The sequence below is a fragment of the Arvicanthis niloticus genome, chromosome 23, assembly GCF_011762505.2.
Source record: "Arvicanthis niloticus isolate mArvNil1 chromosome 23, mArvNil1.pat.X, whole genome shotgun sequence".
In the NCBI taxonomy this organism is placed as follows: Eukaryota; Metazoa; Chordata; class Mammalia; order Rodentia; family Muridae; genus Arvicanthis; species Arvicanthis niloticus.
The window spans coordinates 3,190,480-3,211,452 of record NC_133430.1 but is presented as its reverse complement, the minus strand read 5'-3'; the positions used below and the strand labels follow the sequence as shown (position 1 = coordinate 3,211,452).

Here is a 20,973-nt window from a genome sequence, read left to right as displayed (position 1 = left end):
AGGTGACATGCGGGTGACATTTGGGTGACATGGGTGACATGTGGATGACATGACATGTTGACATGCAGGTGACATGTGGGTGATATACAGGTAACATGCGGGTGACATGCAGGTGACATGTGAGTGACATGTGGGTGACATGTGGGTAACATGCGGGTGACATGCAGGTGACATGTGAGTGACATGTGGGTGACATGCGGGTGACATGTGGGTGACATGCGGGTGACATGTGGGTGACATGCTGGTGACATATGGATGACATGTGGGTGACATGTGGGTGACATGCCGGTGACATGTGGGTGACTCTCCTCTTTTCTTTCTAGGGCAAGTCACTTCTTTTCTTCAGCAACATGGGATTTGTGAGAAACTATTTAGTTTAATGGCACTGGAGAATATTAACAGCTCTGGGGATAGCATGTGGCCACTAGATCTTGACTGTCTTCAGACTTAAGCTGCCTAATTGTCACAGGACAACAGTCTAGAGAATGCTGTCCCTGCCAAGGCCCCCATACCACAAAGCACGGGCTCAAACATGGCACGATGTGTCCAGCACCCTCAGAAGTCTGCAGCACCCTCCTGAGCTTCCAGCATCTCCCTCAGCACCCAACAGCTTCCGAAGCCCTGAAGACCCCTAAGCTCTGAGCACCTTCCCGCTAACCCTTCAGTATCCTCCTTAGTCCCCAGAAACCCCTAAGTCTTTAGCACCATCCTGGGGCCCCAACACCCCTAATTCTTTAGCACCCTCTTGGGCCCCCAGCTCTCTCTTGAGCTTCCAGTGCCCTTCTAAGCCCCAAACACCCTTTGAACCCAGCACCCTTGTAGGTTCCAGCAGTTCTGTAATGTTTCCAGGTCCTTGTGAGCTTTCTGCTGCAACCATGGGCCACCAAGAAATATGGTCTGGGAGGGAGCCCATGGTAGTCTTGGCAGCCTGATTCAGGTCTGGTACCTCTTTACTTATTTATAGACTAATTCTGTTCTCAGCATGGAAAAGCTCTCCAGCTGTCATAGCTGGCTGAGTTCAGCTGCAATGGCTGAGATAACTCCAGATTCATAAAGCAAGGAGCAGACACGCTGGTGGGCATCGTGGTGTCAGGGCTAAGGGACTTCTTTTAGTGAGTTTCTGCTCTTCCCGTTGAAAGTTAAAGCAACTCAGATAGGAAAGAATTCTTACCTCAGTTCTTGGAAACAGGGAAGACCTGTGCTCCGTGGCTGGCTCTCCTGCTCACGTCCATCACAGCACAGTTGCTCTCTGTGCTGGCTTGGAACTCTGAATTCCTTCACAGCTGCCTCGAGGACCATGAATGCCCTGCTTCCCAGTGAGATTTTAATGAGTTCCAGGCTCTGCAAGGAATGGAAGTGTTTATAAGTCTAAGGCCAGGAACTCTGCTTCAACGTAGTTTCTCAGAAGAGCAAACCCCAAGTCATTTGCTATCTTCCTTCTGCTTCCTGACTCCTTCCTGCCAAGGAATGAGGGATAAATTATGGAAACAGATTTCAGGTTACCACATGTACATATTCCTTCTCTCACCTGAAGCAATCGCCGCTATCCCTTTTACCTGGCCGATGTATCTAGCTCTAACTATGGTGTGGATACCACAGCGAGAAACAGGATCAACTCCCCTGACTGCATGAATACGACTTTCTAAGAGGAAATAATTCGATACTTAGTTACTATGCAGAGGGAGTGATCAGAGAGCTAAGGGGGTGTGTCTCTGGAGTATTTATTAGTCAAGAAGCAGTTGTGCTTTACCAGGTTCCTGAGAAATGACTGGCATGTGTTTGGACCAGTGGGGAAGGAAGTCATACAAGCTGTGGCTGGCACATTACTAAAAGCCCGGATGTGAATGGAAGGTGACTCTGAGGGACTGGGTCAACACCTGTCTGGGGTTGAATCTGCGCCAGGATCTAGGAGGACTGGCATCTGTCTTAGAGGCAATGCCATACATGGGAAGTGTGTACACTTACAGGCAGCAAAGCCCGCATGCTGTTTGTAAAGATTCTTCTAGCTGCTGAATAAAATACAGCAGGATTGGGGGTAGCAATGTCACCTGAGTTAGGACAGTGGTTCAGGTTAGTGGTGGAGGCAGAGAGAATGTGACTAGGTTAAGAAATGTTCAGAAGAGAGAACTGGTTAGACTTGGGTGCTGTGTACAGGGAGGTAGTTAAGGGCTGCAGTTTGGGATGTTCTCTGTACATATGGTTTGATGTTGGTTCACTGACTTCTGCTCTGCTCCCTCCAGATCATCAGAGGGCTGCTCAGCCTTGGGCACTTGCACTTATGAATGAAGAAGGTGAACCCACTGGGCAGCCCTCAAAACCCATAGGGACAAGGTTTGGGGATAGCCATCCTCCTTACTACCTTTAGGAGCAGACTGACAGTGTGATCAATATTGTATATCTCTTCTGCCCTGGTAGCCTTTATAAGGCTTAGTACCAGCATATTGTGGCTGTCTCAAAATTAGAATGTAAAGCCATGGACCCAGAGATAGCCCCCGACGATGAAAGGTGTTGTGACAAAGTAGGGAGAGGTCAGGCTGTGTTTTTATGAAATAGTTTTCCAGAAGTCATGGGGTATGCAACAAAATGTATTAATGTCATGTCATTTTGTCTACTGAGAAGTCCCCTAGACTCCCAGTGGCCAGCAGTGTTTTGTGAAACTTGGTCATATAGGCACATACCTGGTATGTACTGACATTCTAGACTGCTCAAAGGAAAACAGGTTTTCAGCCTAAGCCCATGTTTTATGCAAACACGGAGGCATCACTAGCTACTCTCACTGTTCAGAGGGATGTTTACCTCATGAAGCAGACTGTTTCCTAGGCAAATTTTCTGATGACAACCAAGAAGGTGCCTTGCAGCCATGGTTGTTCAAGGTGACACTGGTTCAGTCTTGCCAAGACAGGCATACCGAAGAGCTAGTATAATAGATGACAATTTAAAATTTCCAAGTTATTTTAACGAGCTAGAGTGCTGGGGCAAAGCCAAGAAGGTGGGGTATAAAAGACTGTAAGTGCAGTTTTCTAGATTTACAAAGACTGCACAAGCTCAGGGTCACAGATAAGTAGAAATCAATGTGAAATGAATGAAGAGTCCATCACCCACAAGCCTCGGCTCAAAGGTACCTGAGCTACACCACTGTTGAGAGTTCATGCATGACACCTTCTGGCTCAAGCTGAGTGAGGGCTTGTGCTATCAGCACTGTCCAGATCACATCTGAGAACAGTGTCTGTCTGAAGACTGCACTCAATAATAATGTATGTACAGGTTGTTGAAGACAACAGGAGTGGTACAGGGTAGAAGGAGAGGTGTTCATTCAGAGAAGAGAAGCCACGTGACAGAATGACCTGCGTTTACGTGGTTGAACACTGAGGGAGATGATATCAGCTGTTATGTTCCTGAGAGCAGAACTTGGCCCCAAAGTCAAGTTGATCATCTTGTCTCAAAATTGAAAAAACAAACAAACAAACCATTAAGTGAAAAAAGATGACGCAGGCAGGCAGCGTGGAATGTGCCAGAAGACCAATGGCGAATATTTGGAAGACACAGTATTTATGTGGCACGTAGATGAAGGCCAGGATGAGAAGCTCAGGCAGAGACAGGGAGTGGCTGTAGATCAAGGAAGAGAACCAGGGTTGATGGAGTTCTGGTGAACATGGCACATAGACACCGTGTGTGAGGTGAACCAGCACAAGCCCCATTGGAGGCTCTGGGAAACAGAGGGTAAGCAGTTGACAAGGGGATGGATATGTGGGGCTGATCCTGAAGATATGTGATGCTGTGATTTAAAATTAGGGTAGCCCCCCCCCTCTGTCCCATCTCATCCCTCCCCTCTCTCCCTCTGATCCCAGGCTGGTCTCTAACTCTGCATGTAGATAAGGATGACCTCAACATTTGGTCCTCCTGAGTACTGTGATTACAAGCATGGTCCATTGTGCCTGCAGTGCTGGCGTTGAACCCAGAATCTGGTGCATGGTAGACAAGCACCCTAGCACCCAACCTATATTCTCAGCCCAATGGGTTCCCATTTAAAAAAAAAAAAAGAAAAATTTTTTCCTTTGGTCACCAGAGACCTTCAAAGTGATGTACCCAGAGAGAAAGCATGTTCAAATGGGCTGTCGAACCAAATGCCAGGGACTGTTTAGTCAGTGAGGGGTGGTTTTCTTAGAGAAGCCAACTGTGGATACTGCATTTGTGAGGTAGTTTTCTGTTACTTCTCTCTTTTAAACCAAACAGATGGGGCAGATTCGTCCTCTTATGTTTTCTTTTCATCAATATTTTCTAAATTGTTTCATTAGCTCCAAGTAAGGAAGGGACAGGATCAAATAAACAACCGACTTCACGTTGACGGGTGGTGTGTTGCGGAAGTGTGTTCAGTTCTGCTCTAAAGTGAAGCACTCTCTGTCTGTGGCTCTCCGTGTCTATGTCAATCAGAACACATGTTCCTCCTGGTGTTGAAACCACTGGTCTACCCTCTGTGGATCATTCTAGTCTCCCCTTGTATATATGAAACCACCTACCCCCTCCCAAGCAGGAATCCTGGTTTCTGCCATTCAGTGGCCACCCCAGTATGTATGAACAATGCCAGTTGTTGGTCTGTATTCCTCTGGATGCACTTAACCAGCCGAAGCACACAGCTTGTGTGCAGCTTCACTTTAGGGTTACGGCATCTACCCATTTCCATGATGAAGTGGGTACCCACCTGTTCATCCTGTTGAACACCTCAGTGGGGCTGATTCACACATCTGTGATACAGCTAGATGGTTTTGCCATAGTATACACTCCAACCTGGGGTTCCCCGCTCCCATTTTGGTGTTGTTAAATTCACATATGTTAAGATTTTCTTTTGTATTGTGGGGCTCTGTGGGTTCGAAAAACTCATAATGCCGGTGTATATGTAAATTACAGACACGCAGTGCAATTCCAAGGCCCTGAAAGACCTCTGTGCTTAGCAGTTTACATACCAGCTCTTTTTCCCTCTCCCTGAACCTGTAGCCCTGACTCTTCTTTTTATGTCTCTGTAATTTTGCCTTTTCTACAGTTGTCAGACTGACTTTTTCCCCCCTCCACTTACAGTGGGAATCTAGCGTGGCTTTTCTCCCCAGAGAGGTGACAACTGCTCCCTGCACTCATTGGCCACGCTTCCTGTCCACGCGGACACAGGTGCTTACTTGGAATCACAGAGCTGCAACAACCTCTGGCTGGTTATCGTGGTTTCCAAGAGACCTTGGAATGCTGTTCGCGTTGGCGGGCGTCGAGTTTCGTTTCCCTTCAGTAAAGTATACAATGTATCTCCTGAGGTTTGTCAGTAAGAAGCTGGCTAGCTGGAGATTCACGTGCAGGAGCCACGTGGGTCAGAAAAAACAGAGAGAGCAAAGCTCCTTTTGTGGATTTTCTCTTAACTTCCGTGTAAACTGGTGTGCCAAGTAACTTTCCATTTCACCAGGTAACCTCCATCTAACCCTCCTTGCTTTCTTAGGGCTGGGACATGATGTGGGAAATGGCAGGATTTGAGGTGGCTGGACACACTGTCCACACGGAAGTCTCTTGAGGTAAAATGGAGAAAAGAGGAGAGCATGTTGCCATTAGTGCGGCGTAGGATCAAGGAAGCATGTCCTGCTGGCACTCGGTCCTGACGAAATGTTTCCCCTCTTTGACCGAGAACAATACATCTTAAGTTACCCACAAGTTGCACCTGCATTCATTTATCTTTATTAGCTGAGTAGGGTTTTTGTAAACTGCACATCATGTGTTGGGTGGGGGGTTGGGGGGGTGAGGATGGAGGAATCACAGGGGCAAGTCCTTGGTTTTCACCAGGACCACTGTCTGCTTTTGGGAAGAAGTTGCATGTCCCTTTGATTAGTCTCTGGTGAGACTTACCCTGTCAACATGTTCCGTGTGTCGCGTCCTGCCACTGCTTGTGCTCTGGCCTGACACCATCAGTGTGTGGTGTCCTGCTCACTGCTTGTGGTATGATCTGACATGCTTAGTGTGGTCTCCACCCATCTTCCCTCCGCTGCTCATTTTTATCTTCTCTTAGGACACGGCTGTCTCAGCTCTAGCGTGAGTAGTTTTACCATCAGTGTGATGACGAAGAGAATGTGGGTGAGGAGCTGGAGTGTTAAAGTGGAAGACAGAGAAGGGGAGACCCAAAAGGCAATCCTGGGAGGTGAAGCTGGAGAGTGAGGGCCAAACAGCAGGGAAACAGAAGCACGGGAGCCTCCTCGGGGCCTGTGAGGCATTTACTAGATGATAGGTTGGGAAATTATTCACATCTTCAGCCACTTGTTCAGCTGCTGTCCACTGAACCTGGGGTCATGCGGAGAAGGTGAAATGTAATTTCCACCGAGCACCTTAGACATCTGAACGAGTGTGTCCCCGGGGCAAGCTGAAGTACCGAGAGTGTATTAATCATCCCCTCAGTGGGAAATGCTCCCCCACGCCACCCCCCGCACCATAGCATGAAACAAAGTGAGCTTTGTGAAGTGTGCTCAAGCTCCAGGAAATAGAAGCCCTCAATGCCTTTATCAGGTCTTTCCCACTAATTTACGATGTACAAATGCCATCTCATCCACAGGGAACTGTTGTACCTGTTTTTTTTCTTGCGGGGAGTGTCCTCATAAAGCCATTGTGTCATGTTCTTTATCTTCTTTTTTTGGGGGGGGGTTTCGAGACAGGGTTTCTCTGTGTAGCCTTGGCTGTCCTGGACTCACTCTGTAGACCAGGCTGGCCTCGAACTCAGAAATCCGCCTGCCTCTGCCTCCCAAGTGCTGGGATTAAAGGCGTGCGCCACCACCGCCCGGCGTTCTTTATCTTCTTAAAGAACATTCTCTCTTCCTGTTGGGGAATGTAGCCCAGGACTAGAGTACTTGCCTATCATACACAAGGCCCTGGGTTTAATCCCCAGCACTGAAAAGAGAGAAAGGAACTTAACTTTAAAAAATAGTTGGGCTATAGAGTTGCATGACACAGTTGGAGGATTGCTTGTTTAGAATGCACAAACCCTTGGGATTGGTTCTTAGCACTTCATAAAGTAGGCATGGTGGTGCACACCTACCGTCCCAGCACTGGGTAGGTAGAGGCAGGAGGATCAGAAGTTTAACGTCATCCTCAGCTATATAGTGAATTCGAGGCCATCCTTGGCTGCACGGTATCCTGTCTCAAATTAAAAACAAACGTGCTTTCCTTAGGTCAGTGATGCAAAGTACCTGTTCAAAGCCTGAAAGGCTCTTAGATTACTGCATTCTCGGAGAGCTGCTGTTGAAGGCACTCCCATTGTGGACAGCATTTTGGCGCAGAGGAAAGAATCAGGTCACTGGCCTTCCTCTCTCAGCAAACACGTGAGCGTCACTTCCATGACTCATCCTCCACTCTTTACTGTGTGGTCCAGAGGCTGTGTTCTGTGGACCACCCTGCCTGTTGTAGTCTGGGCATTTCACCCTTTCTTCAGTGTTGGGTCAGCAGGACCTACAAGACAGAGGAGAATAAGTTACTGAAGACTAGGAAGAAGGGAGAGGTTTGAGAGTTGTGCTTGGGACCTTTGCGCTACTCCGGTCCTGTGTGCTGTCAGAATTTTAAACTGGTTCTGTGCTACACTGACTAATCTTTATATTCTGATTCCTAAAAAGAGGAAATGGAACCAGACAGTGAGCCCCAGAGGTGAAGTACAGGCATTCATGTCAGGCCTGCTGACTGAGGGGCAGCCCACAGCAGCAGCAACCTGTGCCAGGAGCTGCCTGTGGAGGCTGTCATGACGCTTTCACTCCTTGTTTGCTCTGCCTTCTGTAGAATCTTTACCCGCCAGCTCTGGCATTCTCCATGTCTCCATGAAAACACTGCTGTTCCTCTCTTGAGTCTCTCTGCACATACTTGCATGCCTGATGTCATTTCCTGTATCCCACTTACCTTGGGAGTCACAGATCAAGCTGGCTGTGCCTTCAGTGTCATTAGAGTGCTTGTAAGTTCTCTCTCCGTCACTCTGCTCCCTCCCTGTCCTCTGACAGCACTAGTGTTTTGGTCAGTCAAGGTCACAGCAAGGCTAGGTCCTTGACTCTTCCTTCATTATTCGCTCTAGCTCAGAGAGTCCATCCCTCTCAGTCCTGTATCCTAGTGATCAGGTAAATGTACCTGGTGTCTTAGGGTTTCTATTGCCCTGACAAAACACCATGACCCAAAAGCAAGTTGGGGAGGAAAGGGCTTATTTGGGTTATACTGCCACATTGCTGTTCATCACCAAAGGAAGTAGGGCAGGAATCTGGAAGCAGGAGCTGATGCAGAGGCCATGAAGGGTGTTGCTTTCTGGCTTGCTTCCCTTGGCTTGCTCAGTCTGCTTTCTTATAGGACTCAGGACCACCAGCCCTCCCTCACTGAACACTAGTTGAGAAAATACCTTACAGCTGGATTTCATGGAGGTGTTTCCTCAACTGAGGCTTCTTCCTCTCTGGTGATTCTAGCTTGTGCCAAATTGACACAAACCCGGCTAGTACACCTGGTTGTGAAACTTGTGGAAATGCCATCTGTACCTGTGCAGTCCACCTGAAGAAGCCCTCTGTGGTGCTGTCTCCTCCGACCCATGGTAGTGGGGACATCCATGGTTGGTTTGCCCTGTCTGGATGTCTTTGCCACATAAACTTTTCTTCATCTCACGCCTCTCTTAACTGTAGCTGCCTCTTTGTATCTCCCTTGCTTTATCTTTAATCCCAGGTCACTGCTAGGCCCTCAGTTCCTTGCTGATTGGTGGTCCCCAGTCTACAGTGCTGGGTTTCTATGCCTGTCTACTGTTGTAGGAATCCCCTGCTCAGTGATGAGTAAGTACAGAACAGCCCCAGGCATCAAAGCTACTACTTAGTGTTCTGGGTTGTATGTGAGGGAGATAACTCAGTTGAAAGCATTTGCCTTGCAAGCACAAGGACCTGAGTTCAATCTCCAGAACCAGTGTAAAAATAACAACAACAGCACAAAACAACTCCCCCTGCATGGGCATAGTCAAGTGTACTTGTGGTCCTAGTGCTAGAGAGGCAGGCAACACCTGGGACTCTCTGCTCAGTCAACCGCACTTACCCGGTGAGACCCCATCTCAAAGAAAAGGTGGAAAGTACCTGAGAAATGACAGCAGAGGTTAATCTCTAGCGCCCACACTTACTTGCACATGTGTGCATGCACTCACATATATGAGCATGTGAACACACACCCACCCACATGTGTGCATACACTCACACATGTGAGCATGTAAGCACATAAGACAAACACAGGTGTGCATACACTCACACATATGAGCATGTGAGTACTCTGGTAGACACACACACACACACACACACACACACACGTGCATGCACTCACACATATAAGCATGTGAACACTCTGGCAGCCACACTCACACACATGTGTGTGCATGCACTCACATACATAAGCATGTGAACATACATGACACACACATGTGCATACACTCACACATATAAGCATGTGAACACATACACAGTACACATGTGTGCATGAACTCACACATATGAGACATATGAACATGTGAGCACTCTGGCAGCCACACACACATGTGATGCACTCACATATGAGCATGTGAATGCACACAACACACAGATGAGGCATTCGTTTGGACCTAGGTTGGCTGAAATCAGAGCATTCTAGGTTGGCCTTTCCTGGGAGTGTCTCTCATCCTCCTCCCGGGGCCAGTGAACCAGAAAGGCATGTCCTCATGTGATGTTGCAGAGAGGAAGGGGCAAAGGTAGAAGTAGGAATATCCATACCTTCCAAATGTGTGGTTTAGTTTAGGATTTTTTTCTTTTGACTGGTATTAACTCCAGAAGACCATGAATAGCTCCATGTCTTATCTCTTGTACCAAGTAGATGACTTTGAAAATACAGAGGTGTCCACTATGCGGAATTAGATGTTATATCATTAGAGAAAGAACACATGAGAACTAGTCTTCAGAGAGAATTCTGCATGCACATAGATGCCAAAGTGTGAATCCATTCTGGAGGCTCTGAGTGTGGCATTAAGATGTACTATGAGGTGTTAAAATACAGCCTGTGTGGTAGCTTCATTCTGCCAGAGGTGCCCCCCTGTGGACTCATTTAATTTTATCTATCTATCTATCTATCTATCTATCTATCTATCTATCTATAATCGTCTGTCTGTCTGTCTATCTATCATCTATCTATCATCTATCTATCATCTATCTATCTATCTATCATCTATCTATCTATCATCTATCTATCTATTATCTATCTATTATCTATCTATTATCTATCTATCATCTATCTATCTATTATCTATCTATTATCTATCTATTATCTATCTATCTATCTATCTATCTATCTATCTATCTATCTATCTATCTATCATCTATCTATCTATCATCTATCTATCTATCTATCTATCTATCTATCTATCTATCTATCTATCTATTTCTATCTAATGATGACTCAGACTCACAGCTAGTGGTCCAGGGGAAATCATCCCTGAATATGTGCTGACACAGTTCCACAAGCGTCTGAGTTTATGAGATGTTATGACTTACATCTTTCCCTGGCATTCTTCCAGCCAGTGTGTAAGAAGAGAGGGAGGGGTATTTAGCTTTTATCAAACCTAGAAGCCGAGACATGAAGGCTTATTAACACTATTGGCAATACTACATTTTGAGTGTATCTTTCTACTGTCCTGTATCATGGGATGTTTTTATGAAGGTTCATCCTAAGGAGCAAAGTCAGAGCCTTTCCCCAGCCTCTCACAGTCAAGACAGATGACTGCAGCATAATTTAATGCAGTTTCTTCAAGAGGAAACTGATAAAGTAGATGATTTTCATGTGAAGAAATAATGTTTAGGAAGTGATTAACATCTATTGTCTCCAAGCCCAGATTCAGAACTCATATCCTGAATGTGCAGCATCTACACGACCAATGTACCGGGGGACAAAATGAGGAAGCTGGAGAAGTCACAGATGCAGGATGGGAGAGGGAGGGAGACAGGCAGGATGGTACAGGGGAGGAAGACTTGTCTTTTGTTGAGAATAGGTTGAGAACTTCCAGGAAGTCAGGTGCCACCTTTTCTTTCTCCACTTGGGTGTTACTGCCCTTGGTGGCTGGTGGATGTCTTCAGTACTGGGGGAGGGGGAGTGGAAAAGGGGGTGTCTTATTTACTCTTCTATTGCTGGAAAGAGACGCCATGACCAAGGTGTCTATAAAAGAAAGCATTTAATTGGAGCTTACTTACCATTTCAGAGATTCAGTTCGTTATCATGGAGGGCATGCACACGTGTTGCTGGAGCAATAGATGAGAGCTACATTCTAATCCACGGGCTGAGAGAGAAAGATGCTGAGCCTGAGTTCCTGAGGTTTCAAAAGCCCATGACACACTTCCTCCAACAAGGTCACTACTCCTACTCTTTTCAAGTAGCGCTACTCCCTGGTGACTAAACATTTGAATACGTGAGCCAATGGAGTCCGTTCTTATTCAAGCCACCACAATGGGTTGGGGGCTCATCTCTACTAGTCAAACTAAGACAAGGTAGCCCTGTGTTGTAGTTCTAGATGAAACACACAGAACTGAGTGGTATCTGATCTCGGCAGCAGAAAAACATCTGCAGGACCAGTCAAGAGTTGTCATTTCCTGCAGAAGGAGCCTTCAGGTCCAAGGCAGTCATTACCATTGCTTTGCTTTGGTCTGTTTCTTTTTAAAATTTTATTTCATGTGTATGGGCGTCCTCCCTACATGCATATCTGTATACCACACCAGTGTCTGGTGCTACAGAGCCCAGAAGACGGCATCAGATCACTTGGAACTGGAGTTACAGACAGTAAGGAGTTGCCACATAGGGGCTGGGAATTGAATCTGGGTCCCCTGTCAGAGCAGCCAGTGTTCTTAACTATTGAACCATCTCTATGGTTCTATTTTGTTTCTTTTTGAGATGAGGTCTTGATACATGCCTTACACTAACCTGGAAATCACTTTGTAGCCTAGCCTGGCCTCCAGTTAATGATCCCACTGCCTCATTCTCCTGAACTGGGGTTACAGGTGAACACTGTGACATCTAACTGTTCAAAGGAGTAAAGCAGGGGAACGTTCATCATGTTGAGATCAAATTGCAGGCGATGTTGGTGTACAGTGCAGCCCTGCGGCTGCCTCTTGGCACATGGTGATCCTGTTGGCCAACCTGGGAATTCAAAGCTCGATTTTGTTGACAGCTCAGCTTTCTGAGCTTGGCCAGTAACCTTGGCTGGGATTCAGCCACTTTTGAAGATTGGCACAAGTGCCTTCTGGTTCAGAAGTCCAGGCTGTGCATACCTGTCTACTTGGGTCCTTGCTGGGGCCTGGCTGTGTAGACAGGAAAGTCAGCGATGACTCTTTCAGCATAAGGAGTGACCCATCAGTTGACCAACTTTGCTGACTCTGCCTCTTGGCTTTTTCCTCAAATGGCTAATTCTCTCCTTTCCCACTTCAGAATGAACCTTAAGAATGGGTTTATACCCCTCAGAATGAAAGTTATCACTTACCGAACTTTCAAATGCCTCCTAGGGTTCTAGCTGTTTGGAGGTCAGCCTCATGCTGACTTGGCATGCCATTTCATAGCAGAGGCAGGAGGATTCGGGGCAGGGAATGATAGGCACCATTCTTGAGCTCTACCATGGCACATCTTGTACACATACATGCTGTGCTCAGTGGTAAGTAGGGTCACGGCACATCCCTTGATTGTGCAAGGGGAAGCTGCATCTGTTTACCAGGGCCTCTAGCCAATAGAATGTGTAAGGATGGGGAATCTTGTGGACACTTAACGTCACCTGCTGTCTGTTCTGAGCTCTTGTGTGCAGGGTTGGGTAAGCCTGTCCCAGTAGCTGCATGATGTTTGTGTAAAGAAGTGTGGTAGGCAGTAAACACTGTTTCCACATGTCTCTCAGCCCGGCCAGTCCAGGAGTGATGACCAAGCATGGCCAAGGAGCCACCAGGCTGATGCTGGGTATGGCCTCCTCTTTTGGGATTGCAGGCACAGATTTTGACTGAGTCTCGGGTGCAAAGAACTGACATTCTGACTCTCAAGCATGAAGGTTTCTGAGCTCACTGTGTCAGGGGCAGCTGAGCTTCTGGACTTTTAATCACTCACTTTCCAGGATCTTACTGCAAAAACAGGAGCTTGTAGTATAAACTCATCTCCACCTCTGTCCCTGCCTGGAGGTCCTGCCTGACTTAATGCATAGGTACTTTGTTCTGATAGGAATATTTGCCAAAGGATGTCTAAGTGTGAGGACTTGGTCATCCTAATAGTCTGAGCCTCTTATCCTGTGATGCTGAGATACGAGTGGTTACACCTAGGGCCAGTTCATGCTCGAGGCTTGGCTGGGGCACTGTTCTCAGCTCCTGTGGGTGTCAGGACTGGACTCTTCATACTTGAGAAGGCATCAGAGGGTGAGGGTGCTCAGACAGATGCAGAGGTGGCATGTGGGCCTAGACCACTCTCTTCCTGCTTCAGAATGTTAAGTGAGGCAATTCTAAAAGGACAATCCTCAGGTCGTACCCTTCGTATTTTAGATGTTTGTGCAGCTCCCAGCATAGAGGTTACTTAGTTCCATGCCTGGAACCTTCAGCTTTTCTTCTGGGAAGGAAAAAAGTGGCTTTGATGGGCATCAATATTTGCTGTTGGCTCTGTTGGTGCTGAACAATCTTCTGCAGGTCTTGGCAGGGCTTCCAGGGTTAGAACACTACTACTGTTGTTGTTGTTATATTTTAAAGCTTTAGACTGACAGAGAACAGTCCCACAAGTTAACTTTCTATGAAGCTTGGCAGTGGTGCAGTTATGCACGATGGAGTCTCTGCGTGCAGAGGTCCCTGAGGGATAGTCACTGCAGCAGGGGCTGGCACAAGGCTTATAAAAGGTGCAAGGCATGGAGGGAAAGAAGGCTTGCATTGTTTTAGCTATATTCCGTCTGTCAGACTGTGAAGTCTGTGTGTGTTCCTTGAAAAAGGCTGAGCAGTATTGTCACATATGACGGACGCATCACAATGTTTCCATGTTACCCACTCCTTCACCTGTGCCGAAGAGGGAGCACAGGATTTCCCAGCAGACCTAGAACAGACACAGCATTATCAGGGATGCTACCCTGTCAAGGGAAGTGCTCCTCCTCCTCCTCTTCCTTCTCTTCCTCCTCCTCCTCCTCTTCTTTCTCCTCCTCCTCCTCCTCCTCCTCAACCCCTTTTGTGAGGTTTCATGTAACCCATTCTGGCCTCAAACTTTCTGGATAGCTGAGGATGTCTAGGAATTTATGATCCTTCTGCCAACTTCCAAGCTCTTGGATTATAGGTATGTGCCACTAACCTTCCCACTGTTACATCGTACTAGGAATTGAACCTAGGACTTCACTAAGCAAACACTCTACTGACTGAGATATATCCTCAGCTTGAAGTGTGCCTAATGGGTCCCTGGCTGAAGCCTGGGATCTCAGAGATAAGCCTCAGGAAATAGCATGCCATGATGTGAGTGAGTCAGGGTGCACAGGCTTCTTGATGTTGGTTCATGCCATCAAATGCATCAAATGTAGGTTCCTATCAGGTGAACGTCACAGGCTTCTGTGACTGTTTAACATGTAATTCGGAATGTTTCCCGTGTCCCTGTGTATCTTAGCTACTTCTCTACTGCTTTGCTAAAACACCATGACCTAGATAAGTTAGAAACTGTTTAATGGGGCTTAAAATTTCAGAGGGTTAGAGTCTGTGGAGCAAAAGCATGGTGTCAGGAACAGCTGAGGGCTCATAACTTGACCTATAGGCAGGAGACAGACAGAGAGAGAGAGAGAGAGAGAGAGAGAGAGAGAGAGAGAGAGAGAGAACATAATGGCCAGAGACTTTTGAAACCTCAAAGCCCACCCCCAGCCCCTAAGTGATACACCTTCTCCAACAAGCCCACACATCCTAATCTTTCCCAAACAGTTCTATCAACTGGAGTCCAAAGGATCAAACATAGGCTACAGGGGTCATTCTCATTCAAACTACAACACTGCACTGTCAGGGACAGAACCCTTAGCCATGGCCTCCCCCTGTTTGCACAGGTGTTCCCTCCCTCCCTTTCTTGCTTGGCTGGGATGGTCAATTCCTTGCTTCTGTGTTTTGAAAGACCTGTCTCCTCAAAGGGAAAAATTGTGGTTAAAATGGAAGAGGCATGGTCTCCCATCCAGGGTTCCTACTGCAGCCCCAGCTCTAACATTCTGGGACTTTGGAGTCCAGGATGGGAAGACATGCCTCCCTGTACCCTTGTGAGCTGTGCTGCCCTGGAGGAGGTGCTGGGACCCAGCTGATTGTAGGACCACTAAGTTTCTGATGGTCTTTAACTAGACCTACCTTTTCCATGCATGTCCAACAGGGAAGGGTTGTTGGGAGTACTGAAAGATTGTTGCCAAGGTTACAGAACCATCACAGTTCAGAACCAGGGACTTTGGCTGCTTGCCACGTAGCCTCTTTGCCTGATAGGTGACTGACTGTCTTGGGTGTCACCCATTCACTCTGAGTGCTGATGCTCCAGGTCCTGGCCACCAGGGGACAAGAACATCCTTACCCAGGAAGAGTTCTCTATCCAGAGAATATGGCATTAGGAGCTTCTGTGTAAGCAAGCAGATGTGCTTGGTTGGAGAAGTTGGGTAACATGGGAATACGGAAGGGACCAGAGCTGAGGATATCCACTTATACAGGAGTCCAGTAGAGTGGTGAAGGGATTTGCAGATCGACTCTGGGCACTCACAGCAATTGAGAATTGCTTACTTTATCACACGGGTGTCCAGATAGGAGTGACATGCCACCATGGGAGAGGAGGCCTGGTGCTTAGGGCCCTACCATGCAGTTATGGAACAGTCTGGAATACAGGCTTCCATGTGTCAGACCTGATTATTGTGGGCTGCCCTTCGGAATGGCTCACGGCTTCGTTCAGACCTTTCTGTGTAAGGTGCACACTATCATGGCTTTTTGGCTGGCTTCTGCTTAAAAACCAAAAAAGCAGCTCCAGAAAAGGTGGAGTGGTCCAGGTTAGTGGGAATGAACAAAACACACTCCAGATTGACATCAAACACCAAAAGATCACACAAACTAACCCCAACCCAAAGATGGACACCTATCTTGGGGTCCCTTGAGTTAAAGCCAGTGGGATTTATAATCAGTGGATTTTCAACCCTTTCTTTGTGTTTCTTCTGAATCAGCTTTGACTAGTGCTTCACACTGGCTGCATTGAGCAGAGGCTCAGTTAAGTGGCTGAGACCTCGCCATGTGCCTGTCTACTGACAGACTCTAGAGCCTTCACAGTCTCTGTGGCCCATGCTTCTCCTTCTGGGTAAGGAGCAGCTCAGAGGATCGAGCTGCAGAGAGGGAGGTGGAGGCACTGCCTTGGAGAAGTCAGAAAAGGAAACTGTTGGAAAATGGATATATGAGAGTGTTTTGCTGTATGAGGAGAGCTATCATGGGGGGAAACAGCAGAATACTCATTGTTAACTCATGCTACATGAGCCACACACCAGATGGGGTTTGCTAAGGTTTGTTTGGCTACAATACTAAATGATCTCCAAGAATTATCAGCTCCCCATTACGAAAATTTGTTAAGAGTACTCTGGGATTCTAAGAATCCCCAGCTGCTCTGTAGGAGACCCAGAGTATCCATTCTGCTCACGTGACACGCCTGGGAGGGGAACAATATTTTATTATTTTGGTGAAATAATTCAAGTTTTACACTGATGTATTTCTAATGCTCTCAGGTAAAAGGAGAACCTACCATGTTATGTGATTGCAGGTTTGCATGGATCTCAGAGCCTTTGTCAAAGTAGCGGTCAGAAAGGTATTAGTTCAGCTCCCTTTCCACAGGGGTGAGTGTCTGTGCATATGAGGTCATTTCTCTCTAACAAGGTTACTTTTGAGACCTAGAATTGGGAAGGAGCTGAACATGTGAGGGCTGCACACTGCTAAGTGTGGCTCAGGTGGACCTGGGTGAGGACCAAGAGATAGTAAGGGCCAGGCATCCTGTCAACAAGGCATTTTACTTGCTGACATTTTACTTGCTGTTTTACCACAAGGTAAAAGAAATTAGGATAGGAGAGCTATACTGGTCTGGCTATTTGTAGAAGAAACAGGTCAATTTTCCATTTGAGAACAACAACAAATTACCAGAAAGATAACTAAGAATGACTTTGTATTCTGAGAAGACAACGGTAACTAAAATTAAAGCTAAAAAGATCAGAATGCACATGTGCATTGTAGTGTAGATACATGTGCATGTACACGCATAAATATACACATGGATTAGTGTGTATATATATATATATATACATGCACACTAATATATGCACTTGCAGGTGTGCATTTGTATGTGTGTACATATGTGTTTGTGTATGCATGTATATGAACATAGGTTTGCATGTGCATGTGAGTAAAATGTGTGCATATCTATGTGTGAGTGTAGACATAACTATATCCCCATGAATATATGAACAGATGTGTCTCTATGTATATACAAACAGATATGCATGTATGTGTGCATGCATGTGAATGTACAGCTGAGAGTATGAATGCATATGTTTATATAAATGTCCATGTGTGAGTGTCCATCCATGCATACATTACTCATTTGAGCACACATATGTATATATGAATGTACATGTGGTTGCACACTCAAACACATGCCTTCATGTGAGTAAGTGTATGTGCACACTGCACGTATATGTGCATGTGTGGTATGTGTGCACATGTATTTGTGTGTGTGTTTTTATTATGTGCTGCAGTGTGGGAGTTGAGTGGCTCTAACAAGTAGGAAAATTACAAGTGTTTTTATTTAGTTGGTTGGTGTGTGTGTGCGTGTGCATGTGTGTGTTCAGTGCTGGAGGTAGGATCTGAAAAATAAAAGCTTGACCATTGAGCTACGTCTGCAGCCCAAGGAACCGTAGTTTCAAGTGCAGGGCACTGCAGCGTGGAGCTGGCTAATGTGGATGTTCTTTGTGGGTCAGTTGCTTTCCTCAAGCTGATGTTTGGCTTTAGGTACATCATTTGTGAGCTGCTGGCTGGAGGGCTGAGTTCTGCCTCTGGCCTGGACAAGGTCGTGGGAAGCGTGCTGGAGGAGCTAAATCCCAGACTCCAAAGTGGGGACAACATCTGCTGTGTCTCTTTCCTCTAGATGACTTACCATGATAATCGTTATTAGGTGTCTGAAATTTACAATCAAACGTGGTTTCCGTTGATTTTAGAGCACATAGCATTGCACATAGATCAAATTAGCATCCTGACTGGTGGCTGGAGATAAGCACCCTCTACAGCTCTGGGAATGTGTCGCTTGAACTCTTGCTGCTTCGTTTTCTTCCCCAAGGTCTTTCTGAAGCATAAGCTCATCTGGCTCCAGGAGTGACCAGAGCTGAGCAGACGCTAGGGCCAGGGCTGCCTTGCTGTAGCCAGGGCTGCCTTGCTTTAGCCGCACTGCCCCATGTTGGGTGCCAAAATGTCCTGGCCTGCTCTGCTGCTCCGGTCCACGGGTCAGGGTCTAGCAAGAGAGAGAGTGGGGGAAGAAGGGAAAGAGACTTGAAGAATAGCGACAAGCCAGAGGGTCTGTAGTCAGGTCTCGTTTACTGTCTCCCCATTGTCTTTCTTTGCAAGGAAATCCTGGGTATTTATAAGCACAAGCAGGGGAACACAGCTGAAGAGTCTTTACCACGTGCACCTTGCAGCTGGGGGCACTAAACAGCAAAACAAGATATGTGGGATAAACAAGGTGTTTATCAGAGTGTGCTCAGTTGTTGTAGGCTGTTGAAAACAAGTCTCTTGTCAGGGTATATGGCTCGAGATGGCTGCAAAGTTGATCTAGCCACTTTCTGCTAAAAGTCGGCTCCCAACACCTTGCTGTGGCCAGGGGTACCTTGTTGTACCCAGGCTGCCTTGCTCTAGCTAGAGCTGCCTTGCTGTACCCAGGCTGCCTTGCTGTAGCTAGAACTGCCTTGCTGTAGCCAGAGCTACAGGAACATGTGATGCACATTCTGTTCTATCAGTTCTGGCTGTCTAGTGTGATTAAGGCAGAAACAGGAAGCCATGGAGAGACTTTCTTCGCATGCTTTTTTGAGAGAGTTCTGGCATCTGCCGTCTCACGTGACAAGTGGTGTGTGTAGTTGTGGCTGTAACCCTGCCTTTTTCCAGGCCTTCTGCAGACACTTAATGAGGGCTGAGATGGTACTCAGTAGAGTTTCATTCCCACTGCCATGGCTGGGGGTGGAGCAGAGGCACAGTGCTACCCCAGCCTGTCTGTCAGCTTAAGATGCCCTCTGCTGCATCCTGGGAGGAGAGATGCCCCAGGAATCTGGGAGTCCTCATTCCTTCTGGACTTCAGTGAGGGAAGATTAGAGGTCAGATGGGTACAGCCCAGAAACTGGCAAACTCTCCTTCATTTTGCTGCCCTCAATGCTAGGATCAGAGAAGCCACATGACCACCATAGGTCACTGCTTTTTGCAGGAGCCAGCATGCAGCCTGGGCCTACAGCTTTGAGTTCTCAACTGCTGTGCTCAGTGTCTTTAAAAGGCTGTCGGCCATAGCTACCTTTTCTTCAAACACTGCTTAACTTCAAAGTCAGGAATGAAGGAATGACCCCGGGCTAGATGAGGCCCTAGGTCAGGGGAGCCTGATACAGACAGGAAAGGTTGCTTCAGGGGTAAAGCTGTCAACACTGATATGCTAAACTGTGCTTAAGAGGGTGGAGATACCTTTCCATTAGATTATATTATTATTTTGAAGAAATGGAATCTCTTAGGGTAGAGGCGACTATGATTGGCTTGCTAGTCTCAAGTGCAGCCAGTGGGTAGTTTGCACAGGGCTGAGTAGGTGACTGACAACAGCTCACCTGGGTGACAAGACACTTAAGCAAAGGTCCCTGCCAGCAATGACTTTCTCCTCTGTCGTGGGGTAATCATAAGGTTGAAAGGGGGCCACTGGCTCATGTGATTGGCGGGCCTGAATCTTCTTTGTGCTAACTGATGCTGTCATAGCCTCTGCTGAGCTTGGTGTTGTGTCACGCTCAGCCCGTGCTTGCTGACTGCCGCTGGTTGCTGCAGCCATAAGGATTTGTACCGACTCCTGTGTGGAGTTAGTGATTCAGTTCCTTTGTAATGAGTACTTTTTCTTTTAATTTATAAGTTGCCTTGTACTCATTCACTTATTCAGACACAAGGGCAGCCACGGAAGAGCAGGAAGAAGGTACAAAGGACTCATCCCTGAGAGGATGATGCAGTCTGTAGTTGATGGTCAGTGTGCACTGTGGCAGGTCCCACGTGGTGTCTCACAGAACTCACCGGCCTGGCCGTGTGGAGGACTCTGTGGAGGACTTTTGAGTGGGTCTTGGTAGAGGCATAGGAGTCTGACCATTGGGGAAATGGGGATTAAGGCATTAGGCTCTGTATGCATGTTCTGACATGCATGTTCAGAGCACACGTGGCTTTTGTGGGATCCTAACATGTCACTGGTACAGGTGTGAATACAGTGTTGTACCTTTGAGTGGGGAGGGCTTGTCTGAGAGAGGCCTCTCTCATGTCCTCCTGATTCTGCCTGCTCTCCCCATCCCTTCCCTGTGTTCAAGGTGGCTACAGATGACAGCCAGTTGTCCTGTGAGTACATTTGCGTTGGTCACCAGTTTCACGGGAGGCTATCAGGGTCTGTTTCCGCTGTGGGAAGAGGCTAGCCACCTTTGCGTCTTTAGGTGAAATCCCTTCTGAGTGCCTCCATTCTTCTGCCACTCTCCTTACCTCTGTTTCTCCTTGCATGTCCTTTCCTTCTTTGTCATTGTCTATGCTGGTCATTCTCCCTGTGGCACACAACCGGTCTCCAAAGAGTCATGGGGGAAGAAGCCAGAATCCCTTCCTGTGTGCACAGCTGGATTGGGACCAGAGATCTGGCCCATTTCTGATGTTGTGTACACTTCTGCCCCATGTTGCTGCTCTGAGCCCAGCCTCAAGCCACTCTGACTTCCCT

The 20,973-nt window shown here is 47.2% G+C and overlaps 1 protein-coding gene across 1 annotated transcript in view; it reads left to right on the top strand.

Annotated features, from left to right (window-relative positions):
* The window catches only part of Ptprn2 (protein tyrosine phosphatase receptor type N2), a 747,342-nt gene that overhangs the window by 52,216 nt on the left and 674,153 nt on the right, over positions 1 to 20,973 (top strand). The window lies entirely within an intron of this gene.